The sequence below is a fragment of the Callithrix jacchus genome, chromosome 19 (genome assembly GCF_049354715.1).
Source record: "Callithrix jacchus isolate 240 chromosome 19, calJac240_pri, whole genome shotgun sequence".
In the NCBI taxonomy this organism is placed as follows: domain Eukaryota; kingdom Metazoa; phylum Chordata; class Mammalia; order Primates; family Cebidae; genus Callithrix; species Callithrix jacchus.
In genome coordinates this window covers 37,552,604-37,566,529 of record NC_133520.1, presented here as the reverse complement: position 1 = coordinate 37,566,529, position 13,926 = coordinate 37,552,604, and the positions used below count along the sequence as shown (strand labels likewise).

The 13,926-nt window shown below is 41.7% G+C and overlaps 1 protein-coding gene and 1 pseudogene across 1 annotated transcript in view; one reads left to right on the top strand and one right to left on the bottom strand.

The window, feature by feature from the left end:
* The window catches only part of PGBD2 (piggyBac transposable element derived 2), a 75,490-nt gene that overhangs the window by 8,061 nt on the left and 53,503 nt on the right, over positions 1-13,926 (top strand). The gene's annotated exons all lie outside the window — the stretch shown is intronic.
* Positions 1,480-2,035, bottom strand: LOC144580414 (large ribosomal subunit protein eL33 pseudogene; annotated as a pseudogene).

Here is a 13,926-nt window from a genome sequence, read left to right as displayed (position 1 = left end):
GTTCAAGCGATTCTCTTGCCTCAGCCTCCCGAGTAGCTGAGATTACAGGCATGTGTCACCACGCCTTGCTAATTTTGTATTTTTAGTAGAGACAGGGTTTCACCATGTTTTTCAGGCTGGTCTCGAACTCCTGACCTCAGGTGATCCACTCACCTTGGCCTCCCAAAGTGCTAGGTTTATAGGTGTGAGCCACCACGCCTGGTAGAATTGATTTTTTTTTTTTTTTGGTAAAATTTCTCTGTGGTTATTGTTGCTGTTTTTGAAATTATGTGTTTGGTGGATGGCCCTATTGCCACTTCTTTGTGACCTTGACTGCAAATTATTTTGTTTAGGTTACTGCTCATTTTGTCTTGGTTGCCAATTTGCCTTGATTTATTTTACCAAGTTGCCCTGGGTCTGTTTTAGTCTTTATTAATTTTTTAAGGCCCAAGGACCTCAATACAATGTAGGTTCATTTTGGATGAATTTTCAGACTTGTATGTTTAATATAAAGGTTATACGTGCCTTCTTGAGTTTTTCTATTGGTGTTTTTAAGTTTGCCATAAATGTTATCTTATAGGTTACTGAAAATTCGGCAAAAAGTTGGAATATTTCTAGGTAAATCTTGCATAGTTCTATATGCTGACAGAGAATTCACGTAGGAGACCTTAAGGTTAGGTGGCAATCCCAGGAGCAGTGCTCCCTTCATTTCATCTGTAACTGAGATTTCCAATGGAGCGGCTTATCAGTTGTATCTATCAGACAGCATTCCTAAAATGGCAAATTTCTTTGTATTATTTCTGCCTGTGGTAAATTATTCCATTTGAGTCTGTCCCCAAATTTTATTGGGTCTAAATATGGGTGGAGAGATTTCCAGACTAATGTGATCCAGTTCCAGGGGGTAGGACACTCTTGGGTGATTCATTGTTACTTTATAGTTTATAATTTAGTGATGGGTCTTCTGTTAGTGTAGTGATCTCATGCATTTCTGTGCCTGATTGTGCCATGGTGTTGCTTTGTTATTCCACAGATGGAAGAGTCAGTCTGCATCTGTGGTCTGTCTTTGGCAAAAATCTGCTCTTAGCTTTTTAAATTTTGCTCTGGTGTATCCTCTGTTCTCATGGATATCCTGAGGTCTGCCGTTTTCATCGTTGTCATCTGTAACTCTTGTTTAGTTATGGTAGGTCTTGCCTCTATGCCCCCTCCCCAGGGGTCGTTATGATTTCCTGGGTCCTCTGGATGGGGGTTCTTTCATCCCCAGGTGTTCCTCTTTAAAAGTTACTTCTAAAAAGGATTTACTTTTCCTTGAAATACTATGGGCTAGCTTTTTGCCTTTCTGGTAATCCCAGTGCATCTGTGAGATATTTTGCATTAAAAGTGCAGGACTTCTTCTTTTGGGGTCTTGATAATTAAAGGTTTAACATTTTTAGGGTCCTCCAAGTCTGATCATGCATCCCTAGAGGATCATACAGAAAGTTTTCTTCTGATTTCCAACTCTGTTAGGTACCAAGGATCCTCAATATTAAGACTTAAATTTGGGTAGCAAGCTCTCTGTCAAGCTACTTTAATTTTTCTTTTTTCATAAAAGCACAAATCCACTATTATTTATTGACTTTTCATTAGTTTAAATCCTTGAGGGGTACAGTATCACTCAGATTCTGGGTCCAATGGCCTCAGCAGGAAGATTGCTTCAGAATTTGGCACCAATCATGCCACTGCTTCTGCGGGCTTGAGTGACTTTTCCGACTACTCTTTGGTTTGTCACCGGGAGTCACTATGTTGTTCTTTGTTTTGCACATATAGGCACATCTCTTGCCCAAATAGAATTCTGTGTCATCTTGGGCATAAACACCTTTGATTTTAAGAAGAGCTGTGTGCTCCCTTTGGTTTTGGAGACCCTGCTTATAGCCAGGAAAAGTGGCTGTGGACAACAGCTTTCCAGACATATTTTCTTTTAGAAGTCCTGTTTCCAGCAGTTATCACAGGATCCAAGATGGCAGGAAGAGAGTTTGGTTTTCTTTTTTTTTTTTTTGAGACGGAGTTTCGCTCTTGTTACCCAGGCTGGAGTGCAATGGCGCGATCTCGGCTCACTGCAACCTCCGCCTCCTGGATTCAGGCAATTCTCCTGCCTCAGCCTCCGGAGCAGCTGGGATTACAGGCACGCGCCACCATGCCCAGCTAATTTTTTGTATTTTTAGTAGAGACAGGGTTTCACCATGTTGACCAGGATGGTCTCGATCTCTTGACCTCGTGATCCACCCGCCTTGGCCTCCCAAAGTGCTGGGATTACAGGCTTGAGCCACCGCGCCCGGCCTGAGAGTTTGATTTTCTTTGAGTCTGCATTATGCAATATTATTTACAACATTATTAATAAAAATATTTGTTTCCCACTTTAAATAACTATGTAACTGGAGGTTATGCAATAATAACTTTCCTTTCTTTCTGCCAAATTAAACTTTTGTTTTGCCAAACACTGTCTTGTAAGTTGAGACCCTAGGGCAGACATAGCTAACGTCTGTAATCCCAGCATTTTGGGAGGCTGAGACGGGAGGATCTCTAGAGCCCAGTAGTTTGAGACCAGCCTGGACAAGATGGCAAGAACTCATCTCTGATAATAATAATAATAATAGTAATAATAATAAGTTGAGACACTGCTTGGTATGAGCCCTTCTGTCTCCACCAGTCCCTAGCTTGGCATCAACCAAGACCCCATTAGCCTTTGAATTTTCACGAAGTGGAGGGCTCTGTGCTATCACTCAAGGTTTTCCCCAGGGATCCAGGCTTTCAAGGCAAAGTGAGATTATGTCTTTTTTTGAGAAGGTGTTTGTTTTGCCAGATGTCTTGTAATTTAAGTTGTGGTGAAGGCTCTGGCTTTAGACATTTTATTAGTTGTGTTACTACAGTTTTGTGATCATAAGTGCCAGTTGCTTTTAGTTTTGGAAATTTGCGGAGGACAGCTGCTGACTATGCCAACTGTTGTGCATGGCACGAGGTAAGACCATAACCAGGTCCATATACATTTGTGTCTTTCCACAAGATCAGACTTTTATTGATGCCTGTGTAATAACAAAAGCCGTGAGCTGCATGAAGTTCCCAAGGAGAAATTCTGTTTAGTACAACCCATTCAGTTGGTAGTCAGACCCATGGGCACCCAAGGTCAAGCCAACCCACAAGTCAGTATTGCAAACCACACATGGTAGTATAATTAATTCAATATATAAACATTATGGATTAAGATTTCCACAACAAACAAATTAGCATTTACATCAAGAGGACAGAGTGTAGGAAAAAGAATTAACAAACCAGGCCAAGGAGAACCATATGGACGAGGAGAATATCCTGGCTTGATAGAGATGGTCCTCAACGTCTTGCAAGGACGAGTACTTGACTTAGACAGATGCCAGGTACTGACCATGAATGTCCAAGGAGAACCATATGGACGAGGAGAATATCCTGGCTTCATAGAGATGGTCCTCAACGTCTTGCAAGGATGAGTACTTGACTTAGACAGATGCCAGGTACTGACCATGAATGTCCAAGGAGAACCATATGGACGAGGAGAATATCCTGGCTTGATAGAGATGGTCCTCAATGTCTTGCAAGGACAAGTACTTGATTTAGACAGATGCCAGGTACTGACCATGAATGACAATCAGTATGTGTCTATTAAGATGGTTGTCTCGAGCTGGTGAAGTCCTCTTTTGATAGTGTTCTGGTGAAGATTGATAGTAAAGATTATGTCTAGGCTGGCTGCAGTGCCACACACCTGTAATTCCAACACTGCGGGGGGCCAAATTGAGAGGATCTCTTGATCCCAGGGGTTTGTGACTAGCCCGGACAAAATAGTGGGACCCGGTCTCTACCCAAAATGCAGCAAACTAGCAGGGTGCGGTGGTACGCACCTGTGGTCCCAGTTACTTGGGAGGCTGAGGTGGGAAGATTGCTTGAGTCTGGGAGGTCAAGGCTGCCATGATCTATGATTATGTCATTGTACTTCAGCCTGGGCAAGAGAGCAAGACCTTGTCTCAATTTTTTTAAAAAGAGAGTGTGGGGGACTCAAGATGGCGCTGTGAGAACAACCCAGGATTGGAGCTCTCGTTGAATCCGCAAACGGTGAGTCGGAGCTGCATTTCCAGACTGATCTTTGTTGCCTACAGAACGGGGAAACTCCCAAGTATAAAAAAGACACGGGACGCCAGGCAGTAGGTCTGCCTGGCGAAGCCGGCAGCGGGGGCGGTGGCGGCCGGCCCTCCCCAGGAATCCCCACAGGGTGCGCTTGTCCGGGTGCCCTGTTGAACCGGCAACCTGAGACTTGAGAGGGCTGGACTTGAGACTGAACGAGACTTGGACAGTAGGCCACCCAGGGGATTGCAGGGACAGATCATTTAGGACACCCAGTGGGATGAACAAAACCACGATTTCAAACTATCCCGAGCAGACGGTCCGAGACGCTCTGTGGGGGAGGGGCGTCCACCACTACCGAGGCAACCCACCCCAACTGAGATACACGCCCACTGCTGACGCAGCCAGCCGTTGCCGAGGCAACCCGTCCCTACTGAGATACAAGCCCACTGCTGACACAGCCAGCCGTTGCCGAGGCAACCCGTCCCTACTGAGATACACGCCCACTGCTGACGCAGCCTGCCTTTGCTGAGGCAACATGCTACAACGAAGAGACTCCGCCGCAGGGCGTGGCGGAGACCACAGCAGAGCCTGCAGGAACAGGGCAAATCACACAACAGCAGGGCGGAGCCTCGGCAGCCAAACAGTGGCTAGTCTGCCTTCTAGCTGGGCAGGACACCTCATCGGACATCGAAAAATAAAGCCTGAACCCCCAAACACAGAGCATTTGAGAAAAAAAAGGTTTTTTTTTTTAATGAGCTCTGTTGCAGCAGAATCAAACATAGCAGCCTAACAGCCCTGAATGAACAACAGAGCTCACAGCTCAGCAATTGAGCTCCAAAAAAGTACAGACTGTCTCCTCAAGCAGCTCCCTGACCCCTCTATATCCAAAAGACTGACATTTGGCAGGCATCATCCTGGGACAAAGAGAGCAGAAAAAGAAACGGGTAGCATCCCTCACTGTGCCACAGCTGCTAGAGATGCACCCCAGACAAGCAGGGCCTGGAGTGGACCTCAGCAGTCGTACAGCAAAGCGGCTAGGCTGGTAGAAGGAAAACCAAGTAACAGAAATACTTCATCATCAACAATCTGGGTGTCCACTCAGAGACCCAATCAAAAGTCAGCAACTACGCAGACGACAAGTGGATAAACCCACAAAGATGGGAAGAAACCAGCGAAAAAGGAGGAAAACACCCGAAACCAGAACACCTCGCCTCCTAGAAAGGACCAAAACTCCTCACCAGCAAGGGAGCAAAGCTGGACGGAGAATAACTGTGACGAAATGACGGAATTAGACTTCAGAAGGTGGATAATGAGAAACTTTGTGAGCTAAAAGAACATGTATTAAATCAATGCAAAGTAACTAAGGAACTTAAAAAAAGATATGAGGAAATGATAACAAGAATGGATAACTTAGAGAGGAATATGAATGAATTAAAGGAGCTGAAAAACACAATACGAGAACTTCGCGAAGCATGCACAAGTTTCAATAGCCGAATTGACCAAGTAGAAGAAAGAATATCTGAAGTCAAACACCAACTCAGTGAAATAAAATGAGAAACCAAGATTAGAGAAAAAAGCGCAAAAAGGAATAAACAAAGTCTCCAAGAAATGTGGGACTATGTGAAAAGACCTAATCTACGTTTGATAGGTGTACCAGAAGGGGACGAAGAGAATGAATCCAAGCTGGAAAACACTCTTCAGGACATCATCCAGGAAAACTTCCCCCACCTAGCAAGACAGGCCAACACTCAAATGCAGGAAATACAGAGAACACCACAAAGATATTCTGCAAGAAGAGCAACCCCAAGGCACATAATCGCCAGATTCAACAAGCTTGAAATAAAGGAGAAAATACTAAGGGCAGCCAGAGAGAAAGGTCGAGTTACCCACAAAGGGAAGCCCATCAGACTCACAGCAGATCTCTCAGCAGAAACACTACAAGCCAGAAGAGAGTGGGGGCCAATATTCAACAGTCATAAAGAAAAGAACTTTCAACCCAGAATTTCATATCCAGCCAAACTGAGCTTCAGAAGTGAAGGAAAAATAAAATCCTTTGCGAACAAGCAAGTACTCAGAGATTTTTGTCACCACCAGGCCTGCTTTACAAGAGCTCCTAAAAGAGGCACTACACATAGAAAGGAACAACCAGTACCAGCCATTCCAAAATCACACTAAAAGTTAAAGAGCATCAACATAATGAAGATTCTACAACAACTAACAGGCAAAACAGCCACTTAGCATCAAAATGGCAGTATCCAATTCACACATAACAATATTAACCCTAAATGTAAATGGACTAAATGCACCAATCAAAAGACACAGACTGGCAAATTGGATAAAAATCCAAAACCCATCAGTGTGCTGTATCCATCTCACATGCAAGGATACACAAAGGCTCAAAATAAAGGGATGGAGGAAGATTTACCAAGCAAATGGAGAGCAAAAAAAAGCAGGAGTTGCAATTCTCATCTTTGATAAAATAGACTTTAAAGCAACAAAGATCAAAAGAGACAAAGAAGGCCATTACATAATGGTAAAAGGATCGATAAAACAAGAAGAGCTAACGATCCTAAACATATATGGACCCAATGCAGGAGCACCCAGATACATAAGGCAAGTTCTTAATGACTTACAAAGAGACTTAGACTCCCACACAATAATAGTGGGAGACTTTAACACTCCACTGTCAATATTAGACAGATCAACCAGACAGAAAATCAACAAGGATATCCAGGGCTTGAACTGAGACCTGGAGCAAGCAAACCTGATAGACATTTACAGAACTCTCCACCCCAAATCCACAGAATATACATTCTTCTCAGCACCATATCACACCTACTCAAAAATTGACCACATAATTGGAAGTAAAGCACTGCTCAACAAATGCAAAACAACTGAAACATAACAAACAGCCTCTCAGACCATAGTGCAATCAAGTTAGAACTCAGAATACAGAAACCAACCCAGAACCACACAGCTTCATGGAAACTGAACAACTGGCTCTTGAATGTTGACTGGGTAAACAATGAAATGAAGTCAGAAATAAAGAAATTTTTCGAAACCAATGAGAACGAAGACACAACATGCCAGAACCTCTGGGACACATTTAAAGCAGTCTCTAGAGGAAAGTATATAGCAATAAGTGCCCATATGAGGAGAATGGAGTGATCCAAAATTGACACCCTATCGTCAAAATTGAAAGAGCTAGAGGAGCAAGATCAAAAAAACTCAAAACCCAGCAGAAGACAAGAAATAACTAAGATCAGAGCTGAACTGAAGGAGATTGAGATACGAAAACCCTTCAAAAAATCAATAAATCCAAGAGCTGGTTTTTTGAAAAGATCAACAAAATAGACAGACCACTAGCCAGATTGATTAAAAAGAAAAGAGAGAACAACCAAATAGATGCAATAAAAAATGATAAAGGGGAAATCACTACAGATTCCACAGAAATTCAAACCATCATCAGAGAATATTACAAACAACTCTATGCACATAAACTAGTAAACCTGGAAGAAATGGATAAATTCCTGGACTCCTGTGTCCTCCCAAGCCTAAACCAGGAGGAAGCTGAAACTATGAGTAGACCAACAACAAGGTCAGAAGTCGAGGCAGCAATTAAGAGCCTACCACACAAAAAAAGCCCAGGTCCAGACAGGTTCACAGCCGAATTCTACCAGACACACAAAGAGGAGCTGGTACCATTCCTTCTAAAACTATTTCAAACAATCCAAAAAGAGGGAATACTTCCCAAATCATTTTACGAGACCAACATCATTCTGATACCAAAACCTGGCAGAGACCCAACAAGAAAAGAAAACTTCAGGCCAATATCCATGATGAACATAGATGCAAAAATCTTCAATAAAATATTGACAAGCCGAATGCAACAGCAAATCAAAAAACTTATTCACCATGATCAAGTAGGATTCATCCCGGGGATGCAAGGCTGGTTCAACATACGCAAGTCTATAAACATAATTCACCACATAAATAGAACCAAAAACAAAAACCACATGATTATCTCAATTGACGCAGAGAAGGCATTTGACAAAATTCAACAGCCCTTTATGCTAAAAACCCTCAATAAACTCGGTATCGATGGAACATATCTCAAAGTAATAAAAGCTATTTATGACAAACCAACAGCCAATATCATACTGAATGGGCAAAAACTGGAAGCATTCCCTTTGAAATCTGGCACTAGACAAGGATGCCCTCTCTCACCACTCCTATTCAATATAGTTCTGGAAGTTCTAGCCAGAGCAATCAGGCAAGAAAAAGAAATAAAGGGGATTCAAATAGGAAAGGTGGAAGCCAAATTGTCTCTATTTGCAGACCACATGATAGTATACCTAGAAGACCCCATCACCTCAGCCCAAAAACTCCTGAAACTGATAAGCAACTTCAGCAAAGTCTCAGGATATAAAATCAATGTGCAAAAATCACAAGCATTCGTCTACACCAATAACAGACTTAAAGAAAGCCAAATCAAGAATGAACTGCCATTCACAATTGCTACAAAAAGAATAAAATACCTTGGAATACAACTCACAAGGAGCGTAAGGGACCTCTTCAAGGAAAACTACAAACCACTGCTCAACGAAATCAGAGAGGACACAAACAGATGGAGAAACATTCCATGTTCATGGTTAGGAAGAATTAATATTGTGAAAATGGCTATACTGCCCAAAGTAATTTACAGAATCAACGCTATCCCCATCAAGCTACCATTGACTTTCTTCACAGAACTGGAAAAAACCACCATGAACTTCATATGGAACCAAAAGAGAGCCCACATAGCCAAGTCAATTCTAAGCAAAAAGAACACAGCGGGGGGCATCACACTACCGGATTTCAAACTATACTACAAGCCTACAGTAATCAAAACAGCATGGTACTGGTACCAAAACAGAGATATAGACCAATGGAACAAAACAGAGGCACCGGAGGCAACACAACATATCTACAACTATACAATCTTTGATAAACCTGACAAAAACAAGCAAGGGGGAAAGGATTCCATGTTTAACAAATGGTGTTGGGAAAACTGGCTAGCCATGTGCAGAAAGCAGAAACTGGACCCCTTCCTGACACCTTACACTAAAATTAACTCCAGATGGATTAAAGACTTAAACATAAGACCTGGCACCATAAAAACCCTAGAAGGAAATCTAGGCAAAACTATCCAGGACATAGGAGTAGGCAAGGACTTCATGAACAAAACACCAAAAGCATTGGCAACAAAAGCCAAAATAGACAAATGGGACCTAATCAAACTCCACAGCTTCTGCACGGCAAAAGAAACAGTCACTAGAGTAGATCGGCAACCAACAGAATGGGAAAAAATTTTTGCAGCTTACCCATCTGACAAAGGGCTGATATCCAGAATTTACAAAGAACTCAAACGGATTTACAGGAAAAAAACAAACAAGCCCATTCAAAAGTGGGCAAAGGATATGAACAGACACTTTACGAAAGAAGACATATATGAGGCCAACAATCATATGAAAAAATGCTCATCGTCACTGGTCATCAGAGAGATGCAAATCAAAACCACATTGAGATACCATCTCACGCCAGTTAGTATGGCGATCATTAAAAAATCTGGAGACAACAGATGCTGGAGAGGATGTGGAGAAAAAGGAACACTTTTACACTGTTGGTGGGAGTGTAAATTAGTTCAACCATTGTGGAAGACAGTGTGGCGATTCCTCAAGGCCTTAGAAATAGAAATTCCATTTGACCCAGTAATCCCATTACTGGGTATATATCCAAAAGACTATAAATTGTTCCACTATAAGAACACATGTACACGAATGTTCATTGCAGCACTGTTTACAATAGCAAAGACCTGGAATCAACCAAAATGCCCACTGATAAGAGACTGGATTGGAAAAATGTGGCACATATACACCATGGAATATTATGCAGCAATCAGAAATGATGAGTTTGTGTCGTTTGTAGGGACATGGATGAATCTGGAGAACGTCATCCTCAGCAAACTGACACAAGAACAGAAAATGAAACACCGCATATTCTCACTCATAGGTGGGTGATGAAAAATGAGAACACATGGACACAGAAAGGGGAGTACTAAACACTGGGGTCTATTGGGGGGAAAAGGGGAGGCCCAGTGGGAGGGGGAGGTGGGGAGGGATAGCCTGGGGAGAAATGCCAAATGTGGGTGAAGGGGAGAAGGAAAGAAAAGCACACTGCCATGTGTGTTCCTACGCAACTGTCTTACATGCTCTGCTCATGTACCCCAAAACCTAAAATCCAATAAAAAATTTAAATAAATAAATAAATAAATAAATAAAGAGAGTGTGTCCAGTTATGTCCTTATCTAGTTGGATGTTGTCTCTGTTGATTAGATGAGTGTTGGATCTCTGTTGGCATGATGCCTTTACAAATGTAAAATGGAGTCTGGAGTTACTTATGTCAAGGATGTTCTATACATCTGGCTTCCTGGAGTGATTGTGGGCGTGATGATATTTGCCTCTGCTTTGCTATGCCCTAGGATTGCGCTTCTATACAATGTAGCCTAGTGTGGAGCACAGCACATCTAGGTTAATGATCAGGTAGAGCTGAGTTCAAATCTTGCCATTACCATTTTAGCTCAAGGCATGCTGTTTATATTTTCTAAGCCTTAGTTTCATCAGCTGTAAAAGTGGCTAATCAAAGGATAGAAAAGAAAAAAAAATAAAATTCTAACTTCCAAGTTTCGGTTTCAAATTTTCCTCCATGTTCAAACTGAATGGAAAGCAATATATGCATGTGTAAGAACAAAACAAGAAAGAAAAATTAGAAGGACAAATACCTATACATTACTGTGATTTCCTATAGTGGTAGGATTATGAAAATTTTTATTTTCTTTTCTGTAATTTTATGTATGTGCTGAATTTTCTACCATGAGAATATAAAATGTATTAGTAAAAAATATATAATCTATTTAAAATCTGCTAACATCTTACACAAAAATTAACTACAAATGAATCATAGATTTAATGGAACACATACAAAATATTAAACTTTAGAAGAAAACATAAGAGAAAATCTTCAGAATCTTGGGTTAGCGAAGAGTTCTTAGACATGATACCAAAAGCATGATCCATAAAAGAAAACATTGTAAAAATACATCTCATCAAAATTAAAAACCTGTTATTTGAAAGACCTTGTTAAGAGGATGAAAAGATAAGCTACAGACAGATAATGATTTACACCCCATATTTCTGACAAAAGACTCATATCCAGGATATAGAAGAACTCTCAAAAGTCTGCATTAAAAATCAAACAATCCAATTGGAAAATAACCCCAAACTATGAGAAGCTATTTCACCAAAGAAATACATGAGAAGATGTTCAACAGTATTAAAGTAAAATTAAAACCACAGTCAATATCAGTATATACTTATCAGAATGGCTAGAATTTTTTTTAAGTGATAACATCAAATGCTGATAAGGATGCAAAGAAATTGAATCACTTATAAATTGCTGATGGGAGCCAGGTGTGGGGTCTCACACCTGTAATCCCAGCACTTTGGGAGGAGGCCAGGGTGGGAGGATCACTTAAGGCCAGTGAGTTGGAGACCAGCCTAGGCAACATAGAGAGATTCCATCTCTACAAAAAAATTTCTTAAAAAAGAAAAAAAAATTGCTTGTTGGAATGTAAAATGGTATCGTCATTCTGGAAAGAGTATGGCAATTTTTTACAAATCTAAACATGCACCTACCATATGATCCAATAATTATACTCCTGAGCATTTATTCTAAGGAAATAAAAATTTATGTTCACATAAAAATCTACACACAGATGTTCATAGAACCATTTTCTACAACAGCCAAAAATTGGAAACAACCAAAAGTCCATCAATGGGTGAATGGCTAAACAAACTATGGTACCACCATACCATAGAACGTTACTCAGCAATAAAGCCAAATAAACTGGCTGGCATGGTGGCTCATGCCTGTGATCCCAACACTTTGGGAGGCCGAGGCAGGTGGATCATTTGAGGTCAGGAGTTTGAAACCAGTCTGCCTAATATGGTGAAACCCCGTCTCTACCAAAAAAAAAAAAAATAGCCAGACGTAGTGGCACATGCCTGTAGTCCCAGATACTTGGGAGGCTGAGGCAAGAGAATCGCTTGAACCCGGGAGGCAGAGGTTGCAGTCTCCGAAGATTCCACCACTGCACTCCAGCCTGGGCAACAAAGCGAGTGAGACTCCATCTCAAAAAACAAAACCAAATGAACTATTGATGCATGAAGCAACTTGGATAGACTTCAGGGAGTTATACTAAGTGAAAAAAAAATCAATAATCTCCAAAGGTCATATATGATGCCAGTTATATAACATTCTGTAAATAAGAAAATTATAGTGACAGAAAACAGATTTGCTAGAGTTTAGAAATGTTGGGGGGTAGGGAGTGGGGTGGCTATGACTATGCAGAGCTGGGTAGCAAAGGGAGATCTTAGTGTTGATGGAATAATTCTGAATCTTGATTGCAGTGGTCAGTATAAGAATCTACAAATGTGATAAAATGATATGAGAACTGTACACAAACATTATACCAATGCCAAATTTCTGGTTTTGTTATTATATTATAATTAAGTAGAATGTAACGCTTGGCAGAAATTGAGTAAAGTGTACACTGGGACCTATATGTAGTCACTTTGAAACTTCTGGTGAATCTATACTTAAAAAATAATTACCCACTCCCTACATAGTGGTGACATTAACTTGCAGTAGGTATACTCCAGGAAGAAGCCCGCCTCTGGCATCCCAGGGTTTTTCCTGTTGTATTCCTGACACATGCCATCATTTGTCACTTGTCACACTTATTTGGACATAGTCTTAGTCCTTAAGCTTGTCTTCAAGGTCACTGAGGGCAGGATTTAGGTCTTATTCACCAGATATCAGAGCTGCCATCAGAGTGGTTGTTTCATCCATGTGAACTGCATGTGTGCAGTGAGATAGACAAGGGGCTGTGAGCCTCTGTGGGGCTGGACTGCAAATTTGGAAGACACAGATAACAGTACTCTCTAGGGAAGTAGTTGGGGTCTGGGTGGGTCAGTGCTGGGAGACACAATTTTACTTACAGCATGGGTGCCCCTGCACATTCCTTCTAGGTAAGCCCTGACTGCAAGGCCTGAGTGCTTTTTGCTTGGGTAGTTTCTCAGGGTTGTGCTTTCACAAGCAACTTTTTTCCTTTTTTTTTTTTTTTTTAGATGGAGTCTTGCTTTGTTGCCAGGCTGGAGTACAGCGGATTGATCTCGGCTCACTGCAACTTTCGCCTCACGGGTTCAAACAATTCTTCTGCCTCAGCCTCCCGAGTAGCTGGGACTACAGGCGCATGCCACCATACCCAGCTAATTTTTGTATTTTCACCATGTTGGCCAAGATGGTCTTGATCTCTTGACCTCATGATCCCCCCACCTCAGCCTCCCAAAGTGCTGGGATTACGGGCATGAGCCACTGTGACCAGCCAACAAGCAACCTTGAAGGATAAAATAATGTCTTCCCCCGTAAACAAAGAGCAGGATTGCTTACTGCTTGCTTTAAGATTGGTAAATTCTCTAAGCTCAGTGTTCTTCAGCTGCAATGTCAGCCCACTGCACACTCAGCGTCTACATGGGTCCCCTCTGTGTTGGCCCCCTGGCGCTTCGGACTTAGTGAAGTAAGGTGCTCATGCTTCTTGCTGTGCCATGGGTAATAAGTCATTTGTCTTATGAATCTGACATTTTCTGTCAGTATCCATGAAACTGTGACAGGCTCATGTTTAGCCTGCAAGTAGCATAAAATCCCAGATCCTGCTGGAGTGAG